This window comes from Papaver somniferum, chromosome 2 (genome assembly GCF_003573695.1).
Source record: "Papaver somniferum cultivar HN1 chromosome 2, ASM357369v1, whole genome shotgun sequence".
Classification (NCBI taxonomy): Eukaryota; Viridiplantae; Streptophyta; class Magnoliopsida; order Ranunculales; family Papaveraceae; genus Papaver; species Papaver somniferum.
The window spans coordinates 165,080,597-165,090,015 of record NC_039359.1 but is presented as its reverse complement, the minus strand read 5'-3'; positions in this window follow the sequence as shown (position 1 = coordinate 165,090,015).

The window sequence follows — 9,419 nt, the reverse complement described above, 5'->3', positions numbered from 1 at the left end:
TCAAAGAAAAGGAATACCACAACACCTAAACATATCTCCAACACCTGAATTTGCATCACCTCCTCCACCACCAAAAGCAAGAAAGTTTATTTCTTTATTTGGAAATAAAACAGTTCAAACTAGAAAGACAAGTAAAATACAAGGGCAACAAGAATAACACCAAGGTGAAGAAAAAGACAAGGAATATACTGCAGCTGGAAGCACCCATGACAAACCACAAAAAACCAAACCTTCTTGGAAACTATCCCTGGACGATGAAGGGACTGAAGTACAAGCTAAAGAAAAAGGCAAGCGAGTGGCTGACAAGCACTAACCCTCGCAACAAGAATGAGTTGCTTAGCATGGAACTGTCAAGGTGCTCGTAATCTCTTGACAGTTCAAAAACTCTGTGAGATCACTCGAATTCACAGACTTAGTCTTATGTTTTTATCAGAAACTATTTCTTCATATTTGCACATGTTTTCTTTAAAAAATAGATTAGGTTTTGATGAATGTGATGCGATTTCTTGTAATGGACACAAGGGTGGTGTTATCCTGATGTGGTTAGCGCACCTTAAAGTCCAAATCTAGTAGCTAACCAAAGTGTAATTCATGCCTATATATTTCCTCCTGCTCCACAAAGGCCATAAATATTCACCGGAGACTATAAACCACCTCAACCATCGGCACAATGGGACCTATGGAAATATATCAACCTTGTAATCCCACAACATAATCTTCCATGGTTACTGATGGGAGACTCCAATGAAGTACTCTGTCAAGAGGAGAAAAAAAAGGTAGGCGACCAGTACTACACAATCAGGCAAAACACTTCAAGGACATGCTCAACTTCAACGGTCCGTTGACCTTGGGTATACTGGTCAACGAAACACATAGTCCAACAAACAAAATTGCAACAACTTCATTATGGAAAGATTGGACAAAGGACTTAGCAATCAACAATAGATTCAAATACACCCACATGCAATGGTTCAACACTTACCTCGCATATCTTCAGATCATGCTCCCATCCTTCTCAAAGAAAAAGCCATCCCCCGACCAAATGGTAGATTCGGAAACCTACAATAATAATACTGCAAGTGCACAATGTATAACTAGTAGATAATGGCAAATACAGGTCATTCCCACGAGGAGTGTGAAAATACTACTACTAACTAATACCAAAAACTAACAAATCAATAAGGTGATGTTTGACGATTTTTCAGATATTCGGGACAAAATGAAATAATAAATAATTCTAACAATAAAAAAAATGGGTAACGGGTTATTAAGATTTTCGATTTCCACCAATTCAATCATATAAACTCGAGTAATCTCTATTTATTACTCAAGACAAATTTCGAAATCAATCTCATGTCTCGGAAGATAATATGTTTAAATTCTAAAATATGGTTTCTCCACTGTAATTTTCTTCGCTTCACGGGTAATGATTCTAAGGTATTACATATCAATCCTAAAGCATATTGCGTCAAAGAACTTAACCAAGCACGCTATATCAATTGAAAAGTATAAGTAATCAAGAAAATCACATAATCGATTAAACACCAAGCTATATGAAGAGAAATCACTAATCAATGAATCATTATTAGAAATATCATCGTAGAGTTCATATAAATAAATTGGCTTCAATCTAAACCCTAACAAACAACTTAACAAACCATGAGAAAAGAAAACTCAAATACACCAAACCCTTGTCGCCCCTTCTCTCTGTCAACGGCTTTGCGGCCGCCTCCCCCTTTTCATTTTGAAACAACACATAAATATAGCCCACAGATGAATTCACGTCGTCGCCACATCACCTCCCAATAGAAGTCTTCCACATGTCATGAAATGCAATCCGCCCAATAATATTATGCTGCGTGTCATAATATGACGAAACATTGTAAAGTATTAGCGAATCTCCAATTTCCATAGTATATGACACCACCAAGGAAATGAATTAATTTCATTTAAAAAACATGATATTTTCTTGCATATGCTGGGGCCCCCTTAACTGTATTTGCACAAATGACGTCATTTGGTCTCAAACATTCTTTCAGATTCTTTATATATATATAGCAAGAGAACTTATGTAAGGACAAGATATTTTAATATTTCCTTTTTATTCATTTGCACTTCATTTGCACGTGGTCATGAAGGTGATATTCTTCCATTCTTATGCTAACAATAATAACGTCACTCTTGACCAATCTTAGGTGACATTAGTGTGCTGACGTCGACTCGCTTCACCATGCATTATTTGAAGAGCAAATTAAAACTTGTCTTCCCATTGTGACCTCGACTGTGAAATAATTCTATGTTGCTGATATATATGGAGATATCAGGCCAACATAATAAGTGCTGCTGATATATATAAATACCAGGCCAGCATAATAAGTACTACTGATATATAGAAATACCAGGCCAGCATAATAAGTGTTGCTGATATATAGAAATACCAGACCAGCATATTTGATCATTGTGGTTGCCGATACATGGAAATACTAGGCCAACCCCATTTCATCATTGTGGTTGCTGATACATGGAAATACCAGGCCAACCACGTTTCATCATTGTGATTGCTGATATATGGAAATACCAGGCCAACCACATTTCATCATTGTGGTTGCTGATATATGGAAATACCATGCCAACCACATTTTGCAATTTTCGTCGCAAAAACCATTAAGTCTCACATTTTGTTGTTTATTCGCTGGATGATCGAATTCACTTGTACTTTCTACAAAAGCACTAAAATAGTATTAGCAACTAAAATATTGTATCCTAGCTAATATAAATATGGGTATAAAATGTAGTATTTACATGCTTATCAACACCCCCACACTTATATTTTGCTAGTCCTCGAGCAAAACAGAGATATTATGCAATAGATTTTTTTTTTTTAAGAAAAATCCTAACAAAAGCGCCACTCCCCCGCACTCAAACATTACATTGTCCTCAATGTAATTGAGTCATCCAACTTAGAAATTAAGGTGGGAAATTCTAAAATACATATGCAAAAACTAAATAACTAAAAATAAAAGATTGAATGCAGGGAACAAATTTGATGGGTTGACTCCCATGAAGCGAAATGTGTTTGTTTCCCGACTTTCCAGTAGCACGTTCTCAAACAATGTGGGGTTGGTACCCCAAGGTAAGCTGCGAATTATATATATAAAGCCTGAAGAGTTGGGGATCAACGCTACTACTCTGATTAGTTGAAAACATGAACCTACAGTAAGAAAGATTATTACCCAGAGAGATAAAACTTAATTCAATCTTATTTAAATCATAATTCAAACCTCGAATATGAAGTAAATCAGGTTCGCAGATGATTACTAAAGATTGTCTAAAGAATTGAACAGTTATTGTACTCCCTAAATCTGGTTCTAAGTCAACGGAAATAACTTCCACGACTGATATTTTTTCAAATTCATTCGCTGAACAAGGCCTCAATGGAGCAATAATATCACGACTCTTAGACCCATTATCATCTAAAACGGTTTCATTATGAATATCATCAAGACGAAAAAATTCAGAACTTAATGGCTTATGGGTCAAGGTAGGAGCATTCTCGACTGATGGAACTAGTCGAGAATCTGAAAGAACTAGAGGTTCTAGTTTGGGCTTCCATTTATTAGTGTCTAGCAGCGGTGTGGAGTCTAACAAAGCATTGACTTCACAAATAACACTATCATCATCAAAATCATATCCAAAATAAGCTAAGCAAACCTCTAATGGATCTTCCAAGTCGCTCTTGCAAAATCTTTGCGAGTGCATACTTTCTTTTCGCCCACTACTGGTTTCAATTGCAGCATTTCAATCACTAAGGTACTTAAAAAAAATAATCAAACAAACTGCGTAAACAGAAACTAAAGAAAATATAAAAGAAAAAGAAAAATAAATAAAAATAAACTATATACAATGATATCAAATAAAGAGTATTTTTCAACCACTCCCCGGCAGCGGCGCCAAAAACTTGGTAGGTTCGGAAACCTACAATAATAATACTGCAAGCGCACAGTGTCTAACTAGTAGATAATTGAAAATACAGGTCATTCCCACGAGGAGTGTGAAAATACTACTACTAACTAATACCGAAAACTAACAAATCAATAAGGTGATGTTTGACGATTTTTCAGATAATCGGGACAAAATGAAATAATAAATAATTCTAGCAATAAAAAAAATGGGTAATGAGTTGTTAAGGTTTTCGATTTCCACCAATTCAATCATATAAACTCGACTAATCTCTATTTATTACTCAAGACAAATTTCGAAATCAATCTCATGTCTCGGAAGATAATATGTTTAAATTCTAAAATATGGTTTCTCCGCTGTAATTTCCTTCGCTTCACGGGTAATGATTCTAAAGTATTACATATCAATCCTAAAGCATATTTCGTCAAAGAATTTAACCAAGCACGCTATATCAATTGAAAAGTATAAGTAATCAAGAAAATCACATAATCGATTAAACACCAAGCTATATGAAGAGAAATCACTAATCAATGAATCATTATTAGAAATATCATCGTAGAGTTCATATAAATAAATTGGCTTCAATCTAAACCCTAACAAACAACTTAGCAAACCATGAGAAAAGAAAACTCAAATACACCAAACCCTTGTCGCCTCTTCTCTCTGTCAACGGCTTTGCGGCCGCCTCCCCCTTTTCATTTTGAAACAACACATAAATATAGCCCACATATGAATTCACGTCATTGCCACATCACCTCCCACTAGAAGCCTGCCACATGTCATGAAATACAATCCGCCCAATAATATTGTGTCGCGTGTCATAATATGACGAAACATTTTAAAGTATTAGCGAATCTCCACTTTCCATAGTATATGACACCACCAAGGAAATGAATTAATTTCATTTAAAAAGCATGATATTTTCTTGCATGTGCTGGGCCCACCTTAACTGTATTTGCACAAATGATGTCATTTGGTCTCAAACATTCTTTCATATTCTTTATATATATATAGAAAGAGAACTTATGTAAGGACAAGATATGTTAATATTTCCTTTTTCTTCATTTGCACTTCATTTGCACGTGGTCATGGAGGTGATATTCTTCCATTCTTATGCTAACAATAATAACGTCACTCTTGACCAATCTTAGGTGACATTAGTGTGCTGACGTCGACTCGCTTCACCATGCATTAATTGAAGAGCAAATTAAAACTTGTCTGCCCATTGTGACCTCGGCTGTGAAATAATTCTATGCTGCTGATATATATGGAGATATCAGGCCAACATAATAAGTGTTGCTGATATATATAAATACCAGGCCAGCATAATAAGTACTACTGATATATAGAAATACCAGGCCGGCATAATAAGTGCTGCTGATATATAGAAATACCAGACCAGCATATTTGATCATTGTGGTTGCTGATACATGGAAATACTAGGCCAACCCCATTTCACCATTGTGGTTGCTGATACATGGAAATACCAGGCCAACCACGTTTCATCATTGTGATTGCTGATATATGGAAATACCAGGCCAACCACATTTCATCATTGTGGTTGCTGATGTATGGAAATACCATGCCAACCACATTTTGCAATTTTCGTCGCAAAAACCATTAAGTCTTACATTTGTTGTTTAACAAACTGCGTAAACAAAAACTAAAGAAAATATAAAAGAAAAAGAAAAATAAATTATGTACAAAAACTAAAACTAAAATAAAAATAAACTATATACAATGATATCAAATAAAAATTATTTTTCAACCACTCCCCGGCAGCGGCGCCAAAAACTTGGTAGGTTCGGAAACCTACAATAATAATACTGCAAGCGCACAGTATCTAACTAGTAGATAATGGAAAATACAGGTCATTCCCACGAGGAGTGTGAAAATACTACTACTAAATAATACCGAAAACTAACAAATCAATAAGGTGATGTTTGACAATTTTTCAGATATTCGGGGAAAAATGAAATAATAAATAATTCTAGCAATAAAAAAAATGGGTAACGGGTTGTTAAGGTTTTCGATTTCCACCAATTCAATCATATAAACTCGACTAATCTCTATTTATTACTCAAGACAAATTTCGAAATCAATCTCATGTCTTGGAAGATAATATGTTTAAATTCTAAAATATGGTTTCTCCGCTGTAATTTCCTTCGCTTCACGGGTAATGATTCTAAAGTATTACATATCAATCCTAAAGCATATTGCGTCAAAGAATTTAACCAAGCACGCTATATCAATTGAAAAGTATAAGTAATCAAGAAAATCACATAATCGATTAAACACCAAGCTATATGAAGAGAAATCACTAATCAATGAATCAGTATTAGAAATATCATCGTAGAGTTCATATAAATAAATTGGCTTCAATCTAAACCCTAACAAACAACTTAGCAAACCATGAGAAAAGAAAACTCAAATACACAAAACCCTTGTCGCCTCTTCTCTCTGTCAACGGCTTTGCGGCCGCCTCCCCCTTTTCATTTTGAAACAACACATAAATATAGCCCACAGATGAATTCACGTCATCGCCACATCACCTCGCAATAGAAGCCTGCCACATGTCATGAAATACAATCCGCCCAATAATATTGTGCCGCGTGTCATAATATGACGAAACATTTTAAAGTATTAGCGAATCTCCACTTTCCATAGTATATGACACCACCAAGGAAATGAATTAATTTCATTTAAAAAGCATGATATTTTCTTGCATGTGCTGGGCCCATCTTAACTGTATTTGCACAAATGATGTCATTTGGTCTCAAACATTCTTTCAGATTCTTTATATATATATATAGAAAGAGAACTTATGTAAGGACAAGATATGTTAATATTTCCTTTTTCTTCATTTGCACTTCATTTGCACGTGGTCATGGAGGTGCTATTCTTCCATTCTTATGCTAACAATAATAACGTCGTTCTTGACCAATCTTAGGTGGCATTAGTGTGCTGACGTCGACTCTCTTCACCATGCATTAGTTGAAGAGCAAATTAAAACTTGTCTGCCCATTGTGACCTCGGTTGTGAAATAATTCTATGCTGCTGATATATATGGAGATACCTGGCCAACATAATAAGTATTGCTGATATATAGAATTACTAGGCCAGCATAATAAGTGTTGTTGATATATAGAAATATCAGGCCAACATATTTGATCATTGTAGTTTCTGATACATGGAAATATCAGGCCAACCCCATTTCATCATTGTGGTTGCTGATACATGGAAATACCAGGCCAACCCCATTTCATCATTGTGGTTGCTGATACATGGAAATACCAGGCCAGCCACATTTTATCATTGTGGTTGCTGATATATGGAAATACCATGCCAACCACATTTTGCAATTTTCGTCGCAAGCACCATTAAGTCTCACATTTTGTTGTTTATTCGCAGGATGATCGAATTCACTTGTACTTTCTACAAAAACACTAAAATAGTATTAGTGCTTATCACCAAAGCACTAAATTGTATCCTAGCTAATATAAACATGGGTATAAAAGTTTAGCATTTACATGCTTATCACCAAACCAAAAACAATTCCGAGTGGAACACCTCTGGTTTCTGCATCCTCACCTTCGAGAAGTTTCCTCAACTGCATGGAATCAGTCATATTACCCGACACCGCCGATCAACCTCATAAATAAAATGACTAACATGGCTAATACCCTACAAATATGGAGCAAGCAAACCTTTGGAAACCTATCGGGCGTGATACGAGAAGCTGAAAAACAGATACAACAAACCCAAAACAACTACGCCACGGCAGTATGCCCAAATCTCCAGTAATGGCTAAGCAAGGAACTAGAGGCCAGAAATTAATAGTCACCTCATGCTTTCCCACTGTCAAGATATATTTTGGAAACAATGATCCCGGGTATCCTGGATCAAAGAAGAAGATCTGAACACCACCTTTTTTCATACCCAGGTGACAATACACCGCCGTATCAACCACATCAGGCAGATGCAGACAACAACATGGGCATGGGTCGACACACAGAAGGACATTGTAGATACATTGGTCCAACACTTCACTAAGAAATACCAATCCCAAGCTACTACCATTGACATGCAATTATTCGATTGTATCCAACCGCGAGTGACGGAGACAAATCGCAAAAGACTAATGGCAAAGGTAACTTCAGAGGAAATCAAACAGGCTTTTCACTCTATTGGCTCAGACAAGGCACCATGACCGGATGGATTCAAGAGTAAGTTTTTCAAATTTCTATAGGAAACTACTAGCACTCAGATTATAGAGATGGCCAACTTCTTCTTTCAACATAACCAATTACAGACACTAATGAACCACACAAACATCACTCTCATCCCTAAAATCCCCAACCCAACATAATCATCCAACTACAGGCCCATTGGACTTTGTAATGTGGTTTACAAAATAATTGCAAAAATTTTAGTTGAAAGAATAAGACCTACCCTACAATTCATAATCAGTTTATACCAAAATGTTTTTGTCCCAAATAGAGCTATACATGACAACATTGCAGTGGCTGCAGAAATCTTCCATCACATCTGCACCTCAGCGGTGACCAAGCATCCAAAAAAATCCATGAAACTAGATGTCCAAAAGATTTCGATTCCCTAGACTTGGGCTTCATCAAAACGACACTATCCTCACTAGGTTTTTCATTGTGTGTCATTAACCTGATCTTGACGTGTGTAACGACAGTTACATACTCCAAAAATGTTAATGGAACTGCATTTGGCTACTTAAATCCAAATAGAGGGCTCCGACAAGGAGACCCCATGTCACCATATCTATTCATTATTTGTGCAAAGATCTTATCTTCTAATCTGAGCAACCAACAGCTCCAAGGAAATATAAAAGGAATCAAAATAGCTGCGAATGTCCCCCCTCATCCATCTCATGTATGCAGATGATTTGTTACTTACTTGTGTAGCAGAGCCATCGACATGCAACAATCTCCAAAAGGTACTTACATCTTATTCTACATCGGTGGGCCAGCAAATCAACAATATTAAATCACTAATTATCTATCACCCAAAGTTGCATCCTAATGACATCAATGGGATCAAAAGCTTCTTTGAAAAACCAATGGCCCAGAACCCACCCATGTATCAGGTGTCCACTTCAAGAGAGGAAGACAGAATACACACATGTTCACGGAACTACTAAATCGAATGGAAAGGAAAACAAAAGGATGGATAACCAAATTTGTAAACCAAGCTGGGAGAGAAATGCTTATCAAAATATCACTGCTACCAACGGTGAACCATGTCATGCAGACTCAACTACTCCCGGCTCACATACACAAACAGATGGATAGAATAACAAGGAACTTCTTATGGGTCCATGACAAGAACACATGGAAAATGCACCCTATAAGATGGCATAAGGTGACGAAAACAAGAAGCGTGGGAGGTACGGGCATCCGGCGAAGCCGCGAGCACAACCAACCATT